The sequence below is a fragment of the Diuraphis noxia genome, unplaced genomic scaffold, assembly GCF_037042655.1.
Source record: "Diuraphis noxia isolate RWA-SAM2 unplaced genomic scaffold, SU_Dnox_SAM2 contig0003, whole genome shotgun sequence".
In the NCBI taxonomy this organism is placed as follows: Eukaryota; Metazoa; Arthropoda; class Insecta; order Hemiptera; family Aphididae; genus Diuraphis; species Diuraphis noxia.
Genome location: NW_028301713.1, coordinates 22,648,688 through 22,669,607, shown reverse-complemented (window position 1 = coordinate 22,669,607; position 20,920 = coordinate 22,648,688). Strand labels below are relative to the sequence as shown.

The following is a 20,920-nucleotide window of genomic DNA, read 5'->3' as shown; positions in this document are numbered from 1 at the left end:
GTCTTGCACAGGCACTCGACCGACTTTAATTCGAGCTGTTATTTTTTGTTATTTTTTTTTAACTCGTACAAAATATAATATTTATGATAAAGCCACACCACATTGGTCGACCAAAAATGTTTTGAATTATTCTGAATAAATTCGAGTCACAATAATTTACATAAACATCGTAAACATCGTAAAAAGAATACTCTGGTCTCAGAACAACCAACCAGTATGTGGTATGGCGTGGTAAGAGGAGAATGTCTCTTTCAGAAATTAAAAGATAAATGCAAAACTAATTGATTATTTAACAATTCAAATTTCCACGAAGCTCCAACTTTTCCAGGAAATAATCATCTACGGTGACAGTTGCATTTGTCATCTACGCGCATTGTGGTCATCATAAATATTTTAATCACGAGGTGTAATAATTCATAAAATATAATATTGCTAACGGGGATAAAATATTTATCATGGAATCTTCAGCCAACCCCGTTGATTGAGTTTTGAATAGATCCGTTTAAATCAAGACTGTTATTGATTTACCGTTTCTTACATTCTAAGTGCCTATTAAATACGTAATTTTTATAGTATTATCAAATAAAAATGTCGAAATTTTAGTATTTAGACATTATAATAATTATGGCTTTGTGATTAAAACCATGTTACTTGGTTTTCGATTGCCGAGTAAGAACAATTATATAATACATCACGCAAAATATGCATATTAACTGCATCGTTATATAGTTCATAACTAGGACTCAGATATTAATGCCCTATAATAAAATTGACTTGGACTACAAAGATTACAAAAAAGTTTTTAACAAATATAAGAATGACATAAATATATAAAAAAAAACACACTCACACAGTTCTTAACTTATCTATTAATTTTAAAATTAAAAATTATAAGTTGAAACATTTGTGGTTTTGATTTAAATTTGAATTTCATAAGTGGTCTTGGTTTTAATCTAGGAATCATTGTTAAAAAAATGTTTATAAGTACTTTTTTTAAATATTAGGTAAAAATAAAATTAATTTTAATGGTAATATACCAACCTGTAAATTTTAAAAAATATAGAAATAATTATTGAGAACTAAACAATTCGTTATTTTTCTCAATTATTAAAAATAAATGAATAAAATTACATACAAACGAAAAATTGTTCAAAAAATTGAAAAATATATATTACTTGAATTATAGTTTTGTATGTTACCAAAACACATTTTAAGCTTGGAAAGCATTGTCTATGCTGTTTTTGTTTTTAAAGATGCCAAATCCCTGGCCCTAGTTACAACTAAAAATATGTTATACCTACTTACTAATTTTTTTTAATCTAAGTAAAGTAATTATGTATTGCCAAAAATGATTGTCTAGAAAGAATTAACTTATTATTTCTATAGTCAATCAAAATACTCCAAGTGAAATTTAGTTCAATAATTTAGTTTAAAATTGACGCAACTAAACAAATAATGACAATATTGTCAATAATATTCGATGATGGGTTATGTGTGTCAGCGGTGAAGACTTTCTGAAACAGTAGTACGTTTATGTAGTTTGTATGATGTGGTCTGATATTATAAACATTGGAAAGATAAATAATGTCAAGGGAGAAATCAAATCGGTGCCATACCTATCAAAGGAAATAGTTTCCGTTACGTGGATCGATGAGAGGTATGAAAAAAACGGCAACAGTAGATGTACCACTTGATCGTGCTAATATATCGTTTGCTAAGTGAACAGCGAAAAAGTTAAGACTGGCTAAAACGGTCTTATTTGACAGTTGTTTAAACTTTACTGAATTTGTGTTGGAGTAAATGTTGGTTTAAACGCTGTGAGGATTTAGGTGGTTATCTCGAGTTTACAACGATTTGTGATTTTTTTTTTCGCTGTTGCTACCTTATCGGTTAGTGAACATTATTCCATAATTTCCATTCCTATTGATTAAAAATTGAACACCTAACCTAATCGCAAGATATCGAGTCAAAGAAATGCATACAAATACTATTTTCTTGTTAAATTTATAACGATCTCGAATAACCCTCCCCCCCACCTCCCACACACCTACACACAGGTTCACAATCCTGTGAGCCAACCATTCCAAAAGCCCACAGCAGATGTATTATTATGATCATTTACAATTTGCTCGATCACCAGAAGTCTTTGCTTGAATTTAATTATGAAATTGTTATTTTTCGATTTCATTGTTGACGACCAACCTAATTGATATTAATGTTTGTGTGTCTGGTAGTTAGGCAATCCCCAGGCTGATTTATGGTAAGAATAAGTATATGGCTCGTTAAATGTAAATCCACTCGTTGGGTGTTAATTAATTATAATCAGAAAAAATATCTATGAGACTGTATGAATTTTCTATAAAATCTTGTTGCCAATAAGTATGAGAGGAACATATGCATTTATATATATATAAATGCACAGATACAACTTAAATAGCTTTGAGTTTACAAAATAAGCAGTTTAAGAATTGGTGTACGTATTTTAAAATACAGTAAATCGTATTTCCGTATCGAAAATAAGTATGATTATTATTATTTCGAACAAAATTTTACGTTAAAATGTGCATAATTGAATAAAACTTACGAGAATTTATATTTATTTAAGAAAATTTTAATTGCATTCATCTATTTATAAATTTGTTTTTTATAGACATTATGATTTTTTTTACATATTTTTATAATCTATTATAAAATGGTAAATTATAAAATTATGAAATAATCTAGTTATTATTTATTTCTGAAAAAAAAATTCTAAGGCCTTATTTAAAACTAACTTAATTTGTGATTTAATAAATCAACTCTTAATCAAATTTCTGCATTAATTCATTTCAGTAATGTAAATTTAAGTACAATCGTTGTTTTTTTTTTTTAATCATGCAATATCTGAATTTACAACAAAGTAAAGTTTACCAAGCTTGAAAATATCAATATACGTCTTAGATTACACCACACAGTTAGCCATTATGCAAAAAAAAATTTTATAATGTAACTATAACACATTTTTAATTTAACTTTATGGCAGGGGAGCAAAAACATGGCTACACATATTGTACGGTCTACTAATTTTATTTATTATACTCATAGGTCGTGTATCGTGTATGTATAATGGTTTTTGTGCGTACACTTTTTACAGTCATTCAAATGATATTCTTATCTGCGATTTATGCGATAATATTTATGTTTTGAATAATTAAGGTAAAATAAAAATTCATAAGAACGAAGTTAGTCGGAAACAATGACATTCAAAATCACTCGGTGCACACAACTAGTAGATACTATGAAATTTCTATATATTAATACTGAACCAGTATACGCATTGGGTACTACCAAAGTATAATACACATTTTCATTATACTTCACTATTGTGTTTTTCTTCCATCAAAGCTCTGGACGTCCGATCAGTTTTCTAACGCTACAGAGGCACTTAGATGGTACAAATTCCCCGTAAGCCTACCAACGGTCACTTGTTGCTTGACCTGAAAACATCTATCTCACGGTCCTGGTAAGGCCATGGAAAAGTGGGAGGGGGTGAATGAGAGAGAGGAAGTTGTCGAAAGAGGGAAAATAGGGATAGGGGAGTGAAAGAGAGAGAGAGAAGATGGAAACGAGAATTTATAGATCAGCTCTGTGTGGTATTGGGCGATGGTGTCGTTGTTGTGTCCATCCAGATTCATTTCGCTCGTACTAATACTAATAATATTATAATCCTATAAACTTTTAACTAACTACGCGTGTTGTATTCTCAGCCTCTAATACCACCAACCTATCAATATTCTCTTCTACCATCATTTTCCGATCAGTAAATCAAACCTCTTAGTGTTATTGCAAACATGATGTGTGTCGACGGTTAGAGAGACGGTTAGATGAGTCTCAATTATTATTATTTTATTGGTATTATAGCTCATAAAAACTATAAATAGAATACATTTAATTCATTAAGTTCGTGCATAATTTTCAAATGATATAAGCGTTTCATCATTTCCATATAGAATAATATGCAAATACTTAAGTATGTTTAATACTAGTGTGCTCGCTCCTTCGTTTAATATAGTTAAATAAAAAGCTAATTACATTTTTACGTTAAGCATTATTCAGTAATAACAACGACCAAGTTTTTGATCTTCAAGACTAAACAATAGAAAACAACGTAGATTTAATCTCATTAATATAACTTTCAGTTACAACAAATTACAAAGACATACATATCTATACCAAAATACTTTACCGAAAATGCGTCATTATATGAATAATGAAATACCTACGTTAAACTTTGAACGGTTGCCTATACATGATACGACGTATATGATATTCCAAATTATTTTCAATCAGATTAAACCACTATAATCATGAAGTGCATGTGTAGGATTGTACCTACAATTCATATATTTTATGTATTACTACCTGTATAACCCGACTTCCCATGTGAAAAAAAAAATAATAAATTCAAAATACAGTTCTAAATATAAGCGTAGGTACCTTAGTTCATGAAATAATTCGAACTATATATAGACAATTTGTGAATTTGATTTAGCACTATTAAGAATACGTTTATTTCTTAACGTCGTCTAATGAGTTCATAAATGTTTTCTGATATCTCCTAAAATAATATTCGAGATTACCGTCAAAATCAATCAAGTAGTTTTTGAGCATATAGGTAACTCATACACATACAACATACATATAAACTATAAGATATTATAGTTTTACTTTTCGTTTTTTTACATCGAGGTTATGTAAATGTGACGATGATCAATTGATGGATGTATTTACCTTATCTACCAGAGTACTAGCGTCAACTACAAACATCTGTATACAAAATAAAATACTGATTTCCAACTCTTAACATCACAATCCGTAATTATTTAGAAACAAAACTAATTTTAAATTTCGATTGTGAATCTCAATATTTTTGTATGATTATCTCTTTAAAATGCGAATTTTAGAAAATTCTGTCTTAGCTTAGCTTACCCCCGCTTGGTGTACTAAGAATCAATAGACATTCTCTTGTTATCGTAGTTTATGCTCCACGTTAGTCGGCCAGTCAGTTGAACACGTTTAATTATATAAAAAAATAATATATTCTAATTAACAGAAAAAAATAATTTAACTTGTCAATAAATTTACCAAAATATAAAGTTGTATATAAAAAAAAAATGTGAAATAATAAAGTATAGGTAGTTAAGTACAAAAATGTATGTTATAAATTATTGCCACACTAGGTTCCATTTTTTTTTTTTTTTTTAAGCTTTTTATGACTATTATTGATTTAACCTATTCGTTTATCCTTCAATATTATTTATTATTATTACAGTGCTAAAATATTGTATGAAAAAAAAATTATATTATCACTATTTATAACAATAAATTACATTATTATTTGCACTGTAAAAAAAAAAAAAAATTAGTTACCTACTAAAATAATATGTGTACATGGCTTCATTTATGAACAATATAAACCGTGTTAGCTTAACACAAACAACTTTACAACTGTGTATAAATAATAATTATGTAAAAGGTATAACGATCCAATAACAATATTATTATTACTTGTATACCGTAACGTATTTGTTGGGTACCTACCTACGTTTTTTTCACCCAAACCACTACGTCAGACTACTGTTTTACTAACGTAATTATTTCGGTAAAATTTAATAATGTGACATTGCCAGTTCTTATGAGTGGTTTTTGCTATGGTTTTTATTCAACCACGGGTTAAATTTAATTCGACTTTATTCGTAATAATGCAATTATAATAATTATAAAGTTCGAAAACCGTATACATTTTGGTCTAAAGGGTTGACGACGTAGTGAAACGACGTAAACCGATAGGGCCTCATTGAAGTATGATAAGGGATGGTAAGCACCCAAAGTCACATATTATCATCCCTAGATTATAATTGACTCAACTTGTTCAGCATAATAAGACATAACATATTTTTTTTTCCAATATTCTGAAAAGTTGTTATGTTCATATTTTTATATAAAATTTCATTTTGACTTGAATATTTAGAAATAAATTATCTTGTTCAAATATACCTAATAATAATTAATGTTCACATATGGGGATGGAAAACTAGCTGGGATGGTTTTCATTTACGGTGGTCGTAGACCGAATTCTAAAACAGAGTTTTGCTTAGCGATTTCATTAAGGCGCATTTCCATTAGCTACCCTAGCGGTTTGGTACGTACAAGGACCACCACTGCGTCATTGAAGCGGTTATCGCGATTGAACGGGGAACGACGAAAGGAGCGCGTCGAACAGTTACAAAGATAAAACGCGTACCGCCTGCATACGTATATTTACTCGCTCATCGCGGTCGCGAACCACAACGCTTATTCGCAAGCATGATTGGAGTGCTTTCTCGCCGATCGATTTGAATGCACCACGCACACGAGACTTAATAGACAATAATAATCATTTTTCCCTTTTTTTTTCTGTTTTCCACAGAGAGAATAATAAGCGCAGTAGAAAATGTCTGCGTTGTCGTTGTGATATTCAGTTTTTGTCGCAACTCGAGTTACAGAGGACGCAACCTATTCCTTTACCTCAAAAATTACAATTCCCTTGGTTGTCGAACACCTTACATCGTGTTTTAAAAACTAAAAAGCCGGAAAATTTTGAATAATATTTTCTATTTTTTTTTTCAAAATTCATACAATTAATATTTATGTCATATTATGATATTGTGCTTTTATACAACTAATGACCCTTAGGTTTATTTTTACTTTCTTGATGTTCTATTAAGTAAGTATGGTCATTGAAATGAAAATAATCTGAATTTTGAAAACTTCAAGAATTTTTATTCAATAGGAAAATAATAAAAATGTATATCAATAATAATGAGTAGAACTAGTAGGTGGATAATTGATCTAGCTTTAATATTAAATATTTATAAAATATTAATGAGAGATAAACGATATCACATCCAATTATTAGTTTAAAGATTTGAGTCCACAAAAACGTCAACGCGAAGAGTCCTAAAATTTAGTCCTAAAACTATGATAGCTAGAAATTTGATTGATAGTTCATTAAAAAAAGATTATCAAGTATAGATACAAAATGAGAAATTTTATATTAAAAAAAAAAATTATTTAATTTTTCACAGTTGAAAATAAATTTTTCGCTAGATTTTCATTTAGCTGAAACTGAAGAACAGATTCTGTTGTTTTTTCAGGTCTTGTTAGATTCATATTGGTCAGGAGGAGTGCGGTGAAGAATTTCAGAACCTTATCTTTTATAGTTAGTTCATTACAGACGTTTAAAAAAAATAAAAACACATAGGTATTTTTATTTTTATTCAGCTTTATAACTTTGTATTGAATAAATAACAATTGAAAATAAAATTCTAAAAATTAATTTTGATTTATTCACATTGTAATAAAATACATACAGTTATATTAAATTTCTAAACATTGTACATTTTAATACCTATAGAGTTGTTTATTAGTTTATTTTCCTGCATTCAAAATTAAATATTTCAAAGTATACGTTGTTTTCTGTAACTAGTTTGAACGCTATCGAGTTAGTGAGTTAGCATGGAATTTATTTGTAATTATCAGGTAAAATAATATAATATATATATATATATATATATATATATATATATATATATGGACTTTTAGTTAGCCTTATTTTATTTCAAAACATCGTAGGTCGTCCTATTTTAAGCCATAATATTCGATAAAAGAGTTTAAATAATATACTAATCTTCTCGCCACCTACGGTTTTAGATTCCACGTTCATGGAAGCATTGTCCCAAAATTATTACAAAACCATTTAGCGTTAACTAGAGAGTTTTATTTTTTTTTTATATACATATATTTAATTGTTCAGCTTTGTATGGAGATATTTCTAAGATTTTTGATCACGTACTGTACTTACTATTTGGATATTAATATTCAATTTATCAAATTATTAATTTTAATTACTGATTATGTTATCCAATAACGCCATTATCTTTATCTATGTATAATTTTTCAACAAACGTTTCTGTACTTTAACAAACAAAGACAGAGTCGTATTTATGATTAAAACTAAAAGTCGATTAAAAATTTTAGGTACTTAAAATTACTATAAATATCACGTTTTACTTTTTAAGAATTCCAATTTTCATAAAATTTAGTCATCCTATTTAATACAATTACCACAGTTTATTGAAACAAATCAACGAATACTTACAATTTGCCATGAATATGAACAACATGCTATATTAATACAACTATTAAATAATTTATAGTTTTTTATTGTATATCATATCATATTATGTTGATAACACATTGACATTTGACATTATGTTTACACTGGTATTTTATAAAATCGTATAATAATACTCAAATCATTTTGAGACAGTGTTTCCCAAAATGTTGAATGTGAAACCGTGGACGAAACGAATGAAATCATTTTTAGGTGAAAAGAGGAAACTACTTAATCATATTATTATTTGGCTTATAAGATGGAAATCTTTAGTGCATGGAAGTAGTAATACCCTGCCTGATTTCAAAGGGGTTTATTGGAATAACGTCACAAAAAATAATTTATTCTCCAAAATATATTATACAATATAGGTATAGTACTGCTGTCGGTGAAATGTGAGGGACTTGTGAAGGAACTATATTAATAACATTCGGGTGTCAAGTGGTGGTGCTTCAAACATGCGAGAAGGGTTAGGTACGCGTAAATTTTTCAAATTTTCAATTTCACCCTTCACGTTTTGTCTTATTCATTATTTTTCTCAAGAAACTCAATATAATATATTTGCCGAATTTCAATCGATGATCGTAACTCAAAACTATCACCAGTTTCAAGACGAGGCGCATAAAACAAAATATATCATAGACTTCCTATTCATTATTATTATTAGTATTATTGTCTTGTACTATGGTCTAAAAACAGAAAGGTTAGGTTAGTTTAGGTCCTACGTACCGTAATTTGTCTTCAACATTAAGCATCGATTGGTATATATTATAATTGTGCTTATTTAACTATAGGTACTGTATATTTTATGTGAGTAATTTGTTAATATATTATAATACTATCATTTTTTTTTTTTTACTGTATTAATTAAAATTATTCAGTATGATTCTTTAGAAATGCTTATTCTATTTTTACACTTAAACCTTTGAGTAAAAATGATGATATGTCTATGATAATGGGTTAAGTAGATATGTTTATTGGGTTTTGAAGCTTAGAGGATTTTTAAATTTTAGTGATTACTATTGATCTCTCAATATAAATTATAAATTGTTAGATGAGTGTGTTTGAAAAATCACATTGTATATTAAAACCAATCATAACGGGCACCTCTAAATCGTGGATGGCATTTTTAAGACTGACAGGGTTCAGTATTTATAGATTTGACTGTATAAAAACTATATTCTATATCGCAAACGATTAATACTTAAACAGCTACAAATTATGTGTACAATTTATATTTTCATAAACTCACAATGTCCATATATATAAAAAAATATGAAGATAAAAGTTTGTATTTTTATAGTGTAATCGACGAAAAATTAAAAATTACAGAGTGACACGTTATACGAGTATGTATACTTTTCTTGAATCGATCGACGATTATAATTATAATTAAAATTATTATTACATTATTTAACTGTGATATTGAGTTTGCTATATTATTTTTTAGTATCATAGAAAACATTAATTTTTCTAAGCTTCTTCAATATTATTATTATAGTAGGGCTCAAGCCACCATTTCAAATTTCAACGTTTTTTACACCTTTGATGTCCAACTACTTAAGTGATTAGAATAATAGTACTAACATAATACCGTCCTCATAAAAAAAAAAGAATATAATATTTGATAAAAATTTAACGTTTATAACACATTATAGGCCAAATATCATAACGCCATTCTATTTCAATATAATAATAATAATAATAAAATTATAAATTATGCTAACGTTTCATCGATAAATAAATTATTGTTATTACAATAATGCATTTGAACTTAGAATATTTGCGTGAACTGTATATGGATATCATAAATTGTTCCGTACATCACACTTGTGCATTTTCGAATGCTCTACGACTTATAAATCTTAAACTTTCGTGAGCATAATTTATAAATATTTTATGTGCTTATACCAACCGACGTAATTTATTTTATACGATAGATTTGAGAGTGATATTTTACACAATATCATATTGTTATCATCGTTTCACGAAGAGATATTAGCAAAATGTAACTGAAAAAAGTACAAAAATTGTCAAAAAATGCACTTGTTTGCACCAATATTAAAATATCGACTCAAATAACATAATATACGACAATTTTTATAACACTTTATACATTACTATAAATTTGAAATTCAAGTCTAGGTATTTTAATTTTAATATATATCAAAATCTCCCATAACAAAAACCTACAAGGCTTCAAATGATGAAAAAAAATTAGTAACTGAGAGGGTCTAGCATTTAAAAGTTCTAATGTATTATAATATCATTTTAATCATTTATAATCGTGTTTTTTATAAATATCATACGTAATAAATTATTTTTGTTTCTTTAAACTGCAGTAGTGCATTTTTGTAATTTTATTTAGTTTAATTAGTTTTAATAAAATTGACACATTAGTACATTACAAAATAATAATGACTCAAATATATGTTAAACTCAACGTAGATTAATATAATATTTTATAGTATATATATGGCTATATTTTTAGTAGTATTTAATAAAATTATTCTAACACAGCAATATTTTTGAGACCCAATCACCATCGTGTAATATTCTATATACTGAGTGATTCATCAAGCACGCTCACTCCTTTTTATTGTTCAATAATGTAGTTACCTATTCAAAATTTAATTTTTGAATTCTGTAAATAATGTACTTGAATTTCATATCTTCAAATTCCTGATATCTTTTTTACTATTTAAGAAGTATCCCATAAAGATAGGGATCACCACTATTTTTCTACATGCTATTCAATGAATCAGAATAAAAAATTGTGAAAGTTGTTTTTTTCTTACTTCAATTTGTACACTAAAGAGTATAGGTCGATATTAGATTTATAATATTTAGGGGATATACTTTATATGGCAATTTTAAAATGTTAATGATTAATATCAATAATATTGATATTGTATACTAAAACCTTATTTAAGGACTATTATCTTTTGTTCGAGTATTTTAATAACCGAGAAAGAACTTATACGAATTTAAAATTTGTACATACAAATTTTCAAAAAAATTATCCACTAAATAATGTTTTATAAGAAATTGGAATTCTCTTTTAAAACCAAAAGTTTATAACACATCACAGTACACTCTTTGAGTAGAACAAATAAAAAAATGGAATGTGCATACTATTAGTAAATCACTCTGTTTCATAAAGTAACATTATATTATTACTCTATGTAGTTTTGTTTATTATTGTAACATGTAACAATGTCGTATTTGAATACAACGATTGAATTTTAAGCATTATAAATTGCATAATACCATATATATTATATTATATAGTAGCTAATAAAAAATAATAATACATTTTTACATCAGAACGAACTAAATGATCAAACGTTACATATTTCTACACTCATGAGCGGTTACAAACGGTGGTGATCAACCATAGGTATATAATATGTATTACCTACCTTTTCAAAATATACACTACCATTTTTACCCTTTTTTTTATTATTAATGGAAATCGTTCATAATCATGTTTCGCAATAATTTGTAATGCACACAACGTCCCAACAATTTGTATTTGTTAATAATATTATTATTGTTATTACCTTTTTTTGTGCATGGCCAACGATGTAATAAAAAGTATATAAACATATTTTATTACGTATATTTTCAAAGAAAATATGTCCACATGCATAGTCGATCGTATCAAAACGTCATGATTCGTATTTATAGGTAGGTACTACAACTAAAATCGATATAATATTTTACATAACAGTTTGTACGAATATTACCTATACATTTATATCAAATAGCTGATTTGTGTTTAATGTATTACTACGTCGCATGCATTTAACGTGTAAGCCATATACGCTCGATGCGATGTCGCTAATTTATTCTCGTTTGTGTAGTTAAAAAAAGAAAAAGGGTTCAGGATTGTAAAAAAAATATAACTCTTAAGAGCTTTTTGGAAACCACCACATTGTGTACACATCAAGCACACTTATGTACAGTATAGTGGCAGTCTATCACTGTTCAACTACGACATGGTTTGATTTCCCAGACTATTTTCTCCGTGATTCGAACTCCACCCAGATGTTTGCCGCGATCGAAATAAAACGTCTATTTGAATTTGCGCAAACAAGTACACGAATGTTGGATTTTTTTTCCGCGTTTTTTGTTTAAGACGGCTAGGCCTCGAGGCTTTCTGCCTCTCACGATTTTTTAATGGTCCCGACGCATTAGGCCTTTGCATTAAATATAAGAAAAACTCTACAGGCATATAAATCTCCCCGACATCGGTATACACGCACAAAGGCCGTCGAGCGGTAGACGGTAGGAGAGGAACGAATGAAAAGTTATTTGAGGAAACTTGACTTAGCAAAGAACTGTGGCGCGCGTTTGTGTGAAACGATCTCAAGTCATCCAGTCACGCCTTTAAGTTGGTTCGTTGAGTGAAAAAATCAACGCACTCACCATCGTCATCATACGCACGGCCTTTGTATTATAAGAAAAAAATAATATGACATTTTAAAGAATCCGAACAATGAATGTGGTATTGTGGTTATTATTGTGAATCAGCAGTGCGTTACTTTTAAACACGTGAATAAAATGTCCAATATATTGATATTATATGTTTCACTAAATAAGACGAGTCTGAACACTGAAATTATGTATTTTCTGCATAATATCGTTATACTGAGTGTATGTGAAGTTATATGAGAGAAAAAATGTGGACAATTCGTTGAATTCCAAATTCATAGCAAATAATTTATTTTTTGTATACTCAAGAATATTTCATGGATAGGTAACAAAATATTTCGATTATTTAGAATACTTTTTTTTATTATTGATATTTATATATATAACTCGGCAGCAAGGGCACACATTTTTTTACTAGTTTATATTAGGTATTTAGATCTAGCTCTTAATTGCTTAAGTTGTATAAAGTCTTCTTGTTTGTTGGTTTTTTTTAATTTTTTAAGCGCATTATTTTTGTCTCGAATTGCTTTTCCACCAAGAAAATTTAGGTTTGGGGTTTTTTGGTATAGTTTATCCTATAGTTCGATTGACTACTAAGATTATTGTTTTTTTTGTGAATTCAACAACCAAGTTTTTCGTGTTTTGAAATTCGGATTCGTCTATATTAGATACTTTGTCTTCTAGTGTTTCAGAGAAAAGTCCCCAGTCGGGAATTTTCAGATTCCATCTATTGAGGATGCTGTCATTACAACGGAGAACAAGTTGTATTAGGTACTATTAGAAAGTGGTCACTGCTAGTAATATTGTTTAAGACCGACCAGTTAAGCCTTTGTGCGAGGGATGCATTTGCAAATGACAGGTCAATATTTGAGAAGTTGTCATTAATTGGATTTATACGCATTGGTTCCACGCTGTTAAGTAATACTAGATTATCGTTTTCTAGGATTTTATCAATTTTTTTTCTTCTGTTATCGGTATTTGGGGGGGGGGGGCTAAGTCCAGTGGTTCTTTGTTTACTAAAATTGTGGTAGTTGGGTAGTTTTGCGGCATTTAGGTTTGTGAAATTGGTTTCTTGGAAACAAATTATTTTGGGTGAGATTTCGGATTTTAGTATTTTTAGTTCGTCTACTTTTTTGTAGAAACTATTCATATCCCATTGTAGTATTTTCATTATAATTTTTATTTATTATGGATTGATGGAATCTCAATCATTTCCATTGGTGATGTGTTGAACTCCATTAGAACACTAGAGGAGTACTGGATGCTGAGTGTATTTTCTATATTATGTTTTTTTTTAGTTGAATAAAATCTATTTTTAGAATTGTTATTTTTCAACTTCAGATTTGACTGATACTAACGGCTCGTCTAATTTTAATATAATTTATTTAATCGTGTTTAATCGTTTTTGTTTCTTTGCGAGCGGATTTATTGGGTTTTTTATTACTATGATTAGTCTTTGGAGTTGTAGGATGTGTTTTTGGCAGATTGTTTGCTTTTTTTCTTTGGATTAATACTTTTTTAATATTGTGTTGCTAATGAACTTTTATTGTTTAGTAAGTTTTGTGTGTTAGTTTTTATTTGCGATAAATCATTTAGATTTTCTATGGTGGACTCATCCATGTGTAAATTGCTAGAAGTTGATGAAGGTGCTGGTCTTTTAACTTGTCCCACTTGTTCTTGGGTGAGCAGATGGTCTTTATGGATAATGTCAGGTAGGTGTCAGATATCGTGTTGTTGATTGTTATTTTCAAATATCTGAGATGGAACTTTGGTGGATCTGTTGAGAATCAGTAGTTTTGATTTCTGTTGCTTTTTGGCAACGATTTTATGTGTGGCCAATTTGTGTACACAAATAGCATGTTACCGTGTCTCATCTAATAGAAAGATGCGGAAGTCTGTTTGTTCAAATACTATTAAGATTGAGCTTAGTAGTTTATCATTATCATCTGAGTTTAATTTTTATATATAATTGTCGGTGGAAGCTATCAATATGCCCGACGCCCGTACTCGTCATTAGCGAAGTCGGCTTTAACAAAAGTAATCGGTGATAGTATATTAATTGACAAATTTGCAATAGCGATTTAATGACGTCATGAGGTATAGTCGGTTGCACATTAGATAGTATTATTCGTTTGGCTGTGTTAATTAGACGGCGGAATATTATCTTTGAGTTATTTATGGCAATGTGTGTCTGTTGGATAATAATTTGTTCCACGATATTTTTATTTGAAAAGTATATACAAAATATGTTACTGGATATTCTGGATGCAAATGTTATATTTGTTGGAGAAGTGAGTTGGCTGAATGCTTTAATATATTCAATTTGAGGAAAATCTACGATTGAGTTAAAAACGATAACTTGGTATTTTTTTGGAAATTGTATGTAGTTTCAGCGAAAGTTTTGGGGTTTTTGATTTGAGAGACGGATTGTGGAGTGTTGAGAGAGTTATGTTTGGTAAGGTTCATATTTTTGGATATGGAGGGGGCGTTGTTTTTGGTACTTGTTGTAACTATGGATAACAATCGTGTGTCTACATACCTTCTTAATTTCTGATCGTTGAGGTTTACTGCTATCGGAAGCTATATAAATGGGATTATCGGTGACTGCGGCACACGTATGTGTTCGTCGGTGGTTACATACGTACTGAGAATACCTTTGTTTTGGATTATTTTTTACATTTTTAAAAATAAATATTAACTTTAATATGTATAACGTTATCCTGTTTTTTTTCTTCAAATACTTACAATGTTTTTTTTACCATTTTGATAAAAGAAATCCCGTAGTGTAATAGCAACTATCATAAGTTACCGTACCGTTAATTTAAGATAGTGTATAACTTACAATGCATGATGAAATCAACGTATTTGTTTATCGAATATTCAAAGATTGAAATATTTAATTCCTTTTACACTTTTTCAATTACGTATAAAATTGATATTGAGTGATTTTTAAATTAACAAGCTAAAAAAAAAAAACAGTTAATTTTAATAATGCAAAATGTAGCTGGTTTATACCTCGCTAATTAGTTTATGAAATGTCGAGGGAAAAAAAATATATATCAAAGCATATACAGGGTTGTAAGAGAAATAACTTACCAAAAAAAAAAAAAATTATGCCAATTCATCGTAAGGCAATTTTTTTAATATTATATGATAAATAAATAATTTAAGAAATATACTCATGTAAGAAAATTCTCAAAAATCATATTTTTAAAAAAGTTATTGCGTTCCAAATGAATTTAACCAAAACATATTGAATCTTAAAATAAATCCTAAAAAATAAACTACTTGACATAGATAAATCTTTTTATCATCAATTTTTTTTTTTATTATCAGATTCACAAATAGGCTATTTTGAATTTATCCAACATTTTTTTTATTATTTTTTTTTTTTCAGTAAGTACTAAAAATAAAAATAAAAATAAATATATCATACATGTAGAGCTAGGTTAACTTAATGAACAAAAAAAAAAAAAATGAATAAACAAAAAAATAAATATTAATGTGAAAAAAGTTAGTCCAAAAGTCAGTTCTATCTGTTACACCTTGTATATTATTGATGTTCATTAAATATCGTTTGCATATTTTTTTAAATTTCTAATAAAATATAATGAGTATTTTTGAAAGTGAGTGTATATGTGTGTGTCAGTACACTCGACAGAAGTTAATAATTAATTAAAAAATTTTATTTTTGATTAGGATTGAAATAGAAAAATATAACTTGACTGGATGAACGACACTTAAGATTTATAAAATAAAATTACAATAATCATTACAGAATGACAAGACCTCCTTATGGAAGGATTTGGTTAACAAGTTAAGGAAGATAACTAAGAAAGCAATAAATGAATGGTTCTAAACGTATGTTTAAAAATCTAAAAACTATATATTTTGAGTAAATCGGTCATCGGTTTTAAAACTACTATGGATGCGGCCGATGCGGTAAACAAAAATCAAAAAGTGACTAATCGACTGATGGCGCTGAAAAAAAGCTTCTGACTATGATGATTTGAAGACTATGGATCGACAACAACAACAGTCGGTCAAAAACGCGTCACGTAAATCTGACAATATAAAATGTAAATAATATTTAAAACGGTACAACAGAAAGGAGCAGCAATAGTCTGTCGGCACTCCGCGCTCTATTATTCATATCCGGTATGCGTAACGCATTTAATTTAAAAAAACAAAAAACGTATGCACGCATTCGGACGTGAATTATTATTATTATTAAAGTGTTTAACGGAAAACGAAAAAAAAATCATATATTAAATTAAATAATATGTTGTGTACAAAACATTATTATATCACTTCGTCGAGCGTTTATTGTAACTTAAAAAAAAAACCATCCGGAAAAATCACTCTGCCAGATAGATAGTTGTAACATTGTACTTATCTATAATAGTAGTGAGTAGGACGTCATTGTAATAGATGTTACAAATTTGTTTCCAGAGATAAATCATTGTATACGATGAAAAACGTCGAATTTGTGTTAATACCGTCGCTTCGTCTGTCAGCCTGTATTTTTAAGCTAATTGTATTATACTATTCTATTTAGCGATATAAGTTCATATTATACAGTGGTTTAAAACAATTAATTGTATTACAGGTAACAAAGCATAGAACACAAGGTAGTGTTAGTCAACGGCATTATTGTTAATATTGATATCGTATTACAATAACAAAATTTTCAAAATTTTCAAATATTTATATTTTGTATGTAGTGATACTAAATATTAGATTAATTCATAAATAGAAATGGTAAATGTTAGGTTAATTACTGATATTGTACATCATATATTATAATAAATAATAAAAAAAATGAATTTTATATTATATTTATTTCATAATATTCATGTATCATATTTTTTACTATAAATTTTAATATTATATTTATCATCTTTGATTTCATCTAGTGAGTTTTCCCAAAACACAAATTCAGTTATGATTTACAATATTATTTACAGATGGTATATAAAAAAAATAGCTGATACCATGAAAAAAATAAATGAAATATTTAAAAATATAATTTACTATGAAATGTAACTGCATTATTATTTTTAATTGAAATTACAGTCACTTTAAATTCACTACAACTTAGAATACGATTGCATGGTAGTATGAATTTCAATATTAATATATAATTACCTGTACAGTAGTTTTTAACCTATACTAAATTTATGATAATTTGAGGTACTGAAATAATCAATATGGTATGATACTAAAATAAAATACCAAAGCTTAACATCTCTATTATATTCACATTTAAAAAACCCCAATTTTATTCCATACGAGTAACTCGTTTTTGCACTTTTGCAGTCTTTGTGTGTTATAAAATTTTTTTTATCAGTTTTTATATTAAATTTATTGATTTCCTTTAGATCATTACCATTATTATTTCTTTTAGCCTTAAGTTTAGATGACCAATTGTCAGGAAAACTTTATAAATAAAAAAAAAAAAACCATTATTATTATTAAATTTATTGTATTATTTAAAAGTAGTTGTTTTGGGGTACTGTTCTAGAAAGTTATAAGGTATGACGATGGATTTTACCTCACCCACCCAAGTTACAATTTTTACAAAAATAATAATGATAATAATAATAATATTATTCATTTCTACCATGAGTAACCTGCAACAATGACGAGTGTTATACAATCGTCCGGTTAATGCCGAGAGTATATTTAGTTACCTACATAAAAAGTTCGTTTTCTTACAGGTTGTATTTCAACACAATAAGAAAAAATCTGTATAATTTTAAAATATTTATTACTTAAATTAATCATAAAAATATTTAATAACACAGTATCATATTAATTGGATTCTTATGCACGACTAACTACTGCTTATTTTATGTCTTTTTCTTGTCTTGGTGACGCCACATACCAAAAAATAAAATAAATAAAATAAAAACATATTGCTTACACTACTATACTATTTGTATATATGCTTACTAATCTAAAGCGGATGCAAGGGTTCTTAACACCACCATTTAAAAACAAAACAAATTTAATTTCCATCGTTACTCTCAAAATTCGAATTTTGGAAAAACCTTTTTTCATTAGATCTTCATAACATAAAATGTACATAAAATAACTCTCCCTTTATTGTTTTAATTTAATAATTTTATTATTATTATTATTATCATACTGTAATAATTATTATTTACACTAAACTAATAATGAAAGTTTTTATATATTACGTAATAATATTGTATACTAATTTTAAATGTAGTTAATTGTCTGTACCACTCTAAACTTTTCAATATTAAATAGTATTATATAGTTGCAAACTGTAATATTATATAATTATAAATGATTCAAAAAAAACTTCATTATTTTTCCGATTATAGGTTTACTATTAATTTTGACGTTTTCCATTTAAACATTCAAAGTTTGAATAAAACTAGCAGACGGTCTCACTTGAATAATATTACAATTTGTAACTTTATCAATATATCAATTCACAACATTCAACAGAACATTATATTATATTATGTCTACACATTTCAATGGAATCCAAAACACTCACGGTTAACTATTGTTATAAAAATGGACTTGATTTGATGATTCTCATCACTTACAAAGATTCAGTCGACTATAACATTTTTGTTCTACATTATCAGTGAACATCAAAACAATGAACCAACCAATGTTAAGTAATATTATAACACTATATTTGTTCATAAGTCATCACAATTATATTTTTAATAATTAAAAAAATATATATATATAAAAAGTACTAAATGTATATTTAATAAATTTAAAGAAAAAACATTTTTTTTTTAAGGTAATATTTGAAATTATGTTTCTATCTGTACATAACATATAAAAAATGAGTGTTTTTGTATAAATCATTTTATATGGTATGATACCAGCGGGTAATTGTAGTCGCCATCGCCTACTCCCCCCAAAACCAGCCCTGAGCTGTTATTAACTTGACATGTGCTGACGTGTGCAATGACATGCGGATGTATCGAAAACCATGTCGATCGATCACGACCTCAGGGCGAGATAATACTAAGTGCAACCATCTGACGACGGATTTCCGTCACGTGAATTATACATAATATGGAGTGAAACACATTACCGAAATCAGGAGGTGGATGCTCATCTATTTTGCGCTGCACCGATAAAATATTCTGCCAATACTATAATTGTAATAATATAACCACACATCAGTTAAAATAAAATGTATAATATTTTTGTTTCATGCCATCTTATTATTTTGATAATGAACGATGTATCTCTTCAAATTCGAGCAAGATAATAAAAAAATAGTTTTTCACTTTAATCGTACATTTATTCAAAGTTTTAGAATTTTTAAGTATACTTAAAAATCGTATTTTTAAATTTCTGATATTCTTACTATTTATTAGAAGTATTGCTTGCCAATACAATTTATATTTTTCAATTCAGAACCTCGCCTTATTTAATACAAATTGTTTAGCGGAGAATTTTCTTGAAAAATTGGATGTAGGTATCTTAATTGAGCATTTAAAAAAAATCAAATTTATTTAATTTAATACAATACTTTATTTTAATAAATATATTTTGAAATCAAAGTACCATCCCTATTTTTAATATTCAACTCTGATGCTTCCATTGTGACACACTGTAAACATAAATTGCGGTAGTCTATTGGAAATGATAATGATTTAAGCCAATATCACTAAATAGAAATCAAATTCATGTACTATGGAGTCATTAGTCAATACAATAAAGAATCATTTTTTATTCTTTATTTTTTTATTATTATTATTTGAATAACACAATTAAGTTACAAAGTATTAAAAGAAATAATAAAAATTACCTAGACCTTTAATCTAAGCTTGTGGTGATTTAGGGAGAAACAGATTACACACATGTAATTTAATTAGATTACTTAAAATAACAAATAATATTATTAATATTGAGAGGGAAAAAATACTTATAATAAACACAGATTATTAGTTCACTAAATAAAACATTATTAATACTTTTTTTAATGTGAATTTCATCATTAAAAATATTATTTTTTTTGACATCAATTGGCAAAAAGTTAAAAATTACAGGACCCAGATAATTAATAATCTTTTGACCAAAACGTATATTAGTAAATAACACTTTGATATTAAATAATCTATCTTCCCTGATCGACTTATTATTCTGTTTGATAAAGAAAAGGTTAGATATAAAATTTTAAATTAGAATTAAAATTGTAATCGACGTATTATATATAGAGCATATTATGAATTTCTCGTGTATATACTTTATTGTTTCCATTACGAAACAAACAATTTAAGATCG

At 27.6% G+C, this 20,920-nt stretch overlaps 1 protein-coding gene across 1 annotated transcript in view; it reads left to right on the top strand.

Moving 5' to 3' along the window:
* Positions 1-20,920, top strand: part of LOC107165321 (tetraspanin 2A) — a 216,158-nt gene that overhangs the window by 159,610 nt on the left and 35,628 nt on the right. The window lies entirely within an intron of this gene.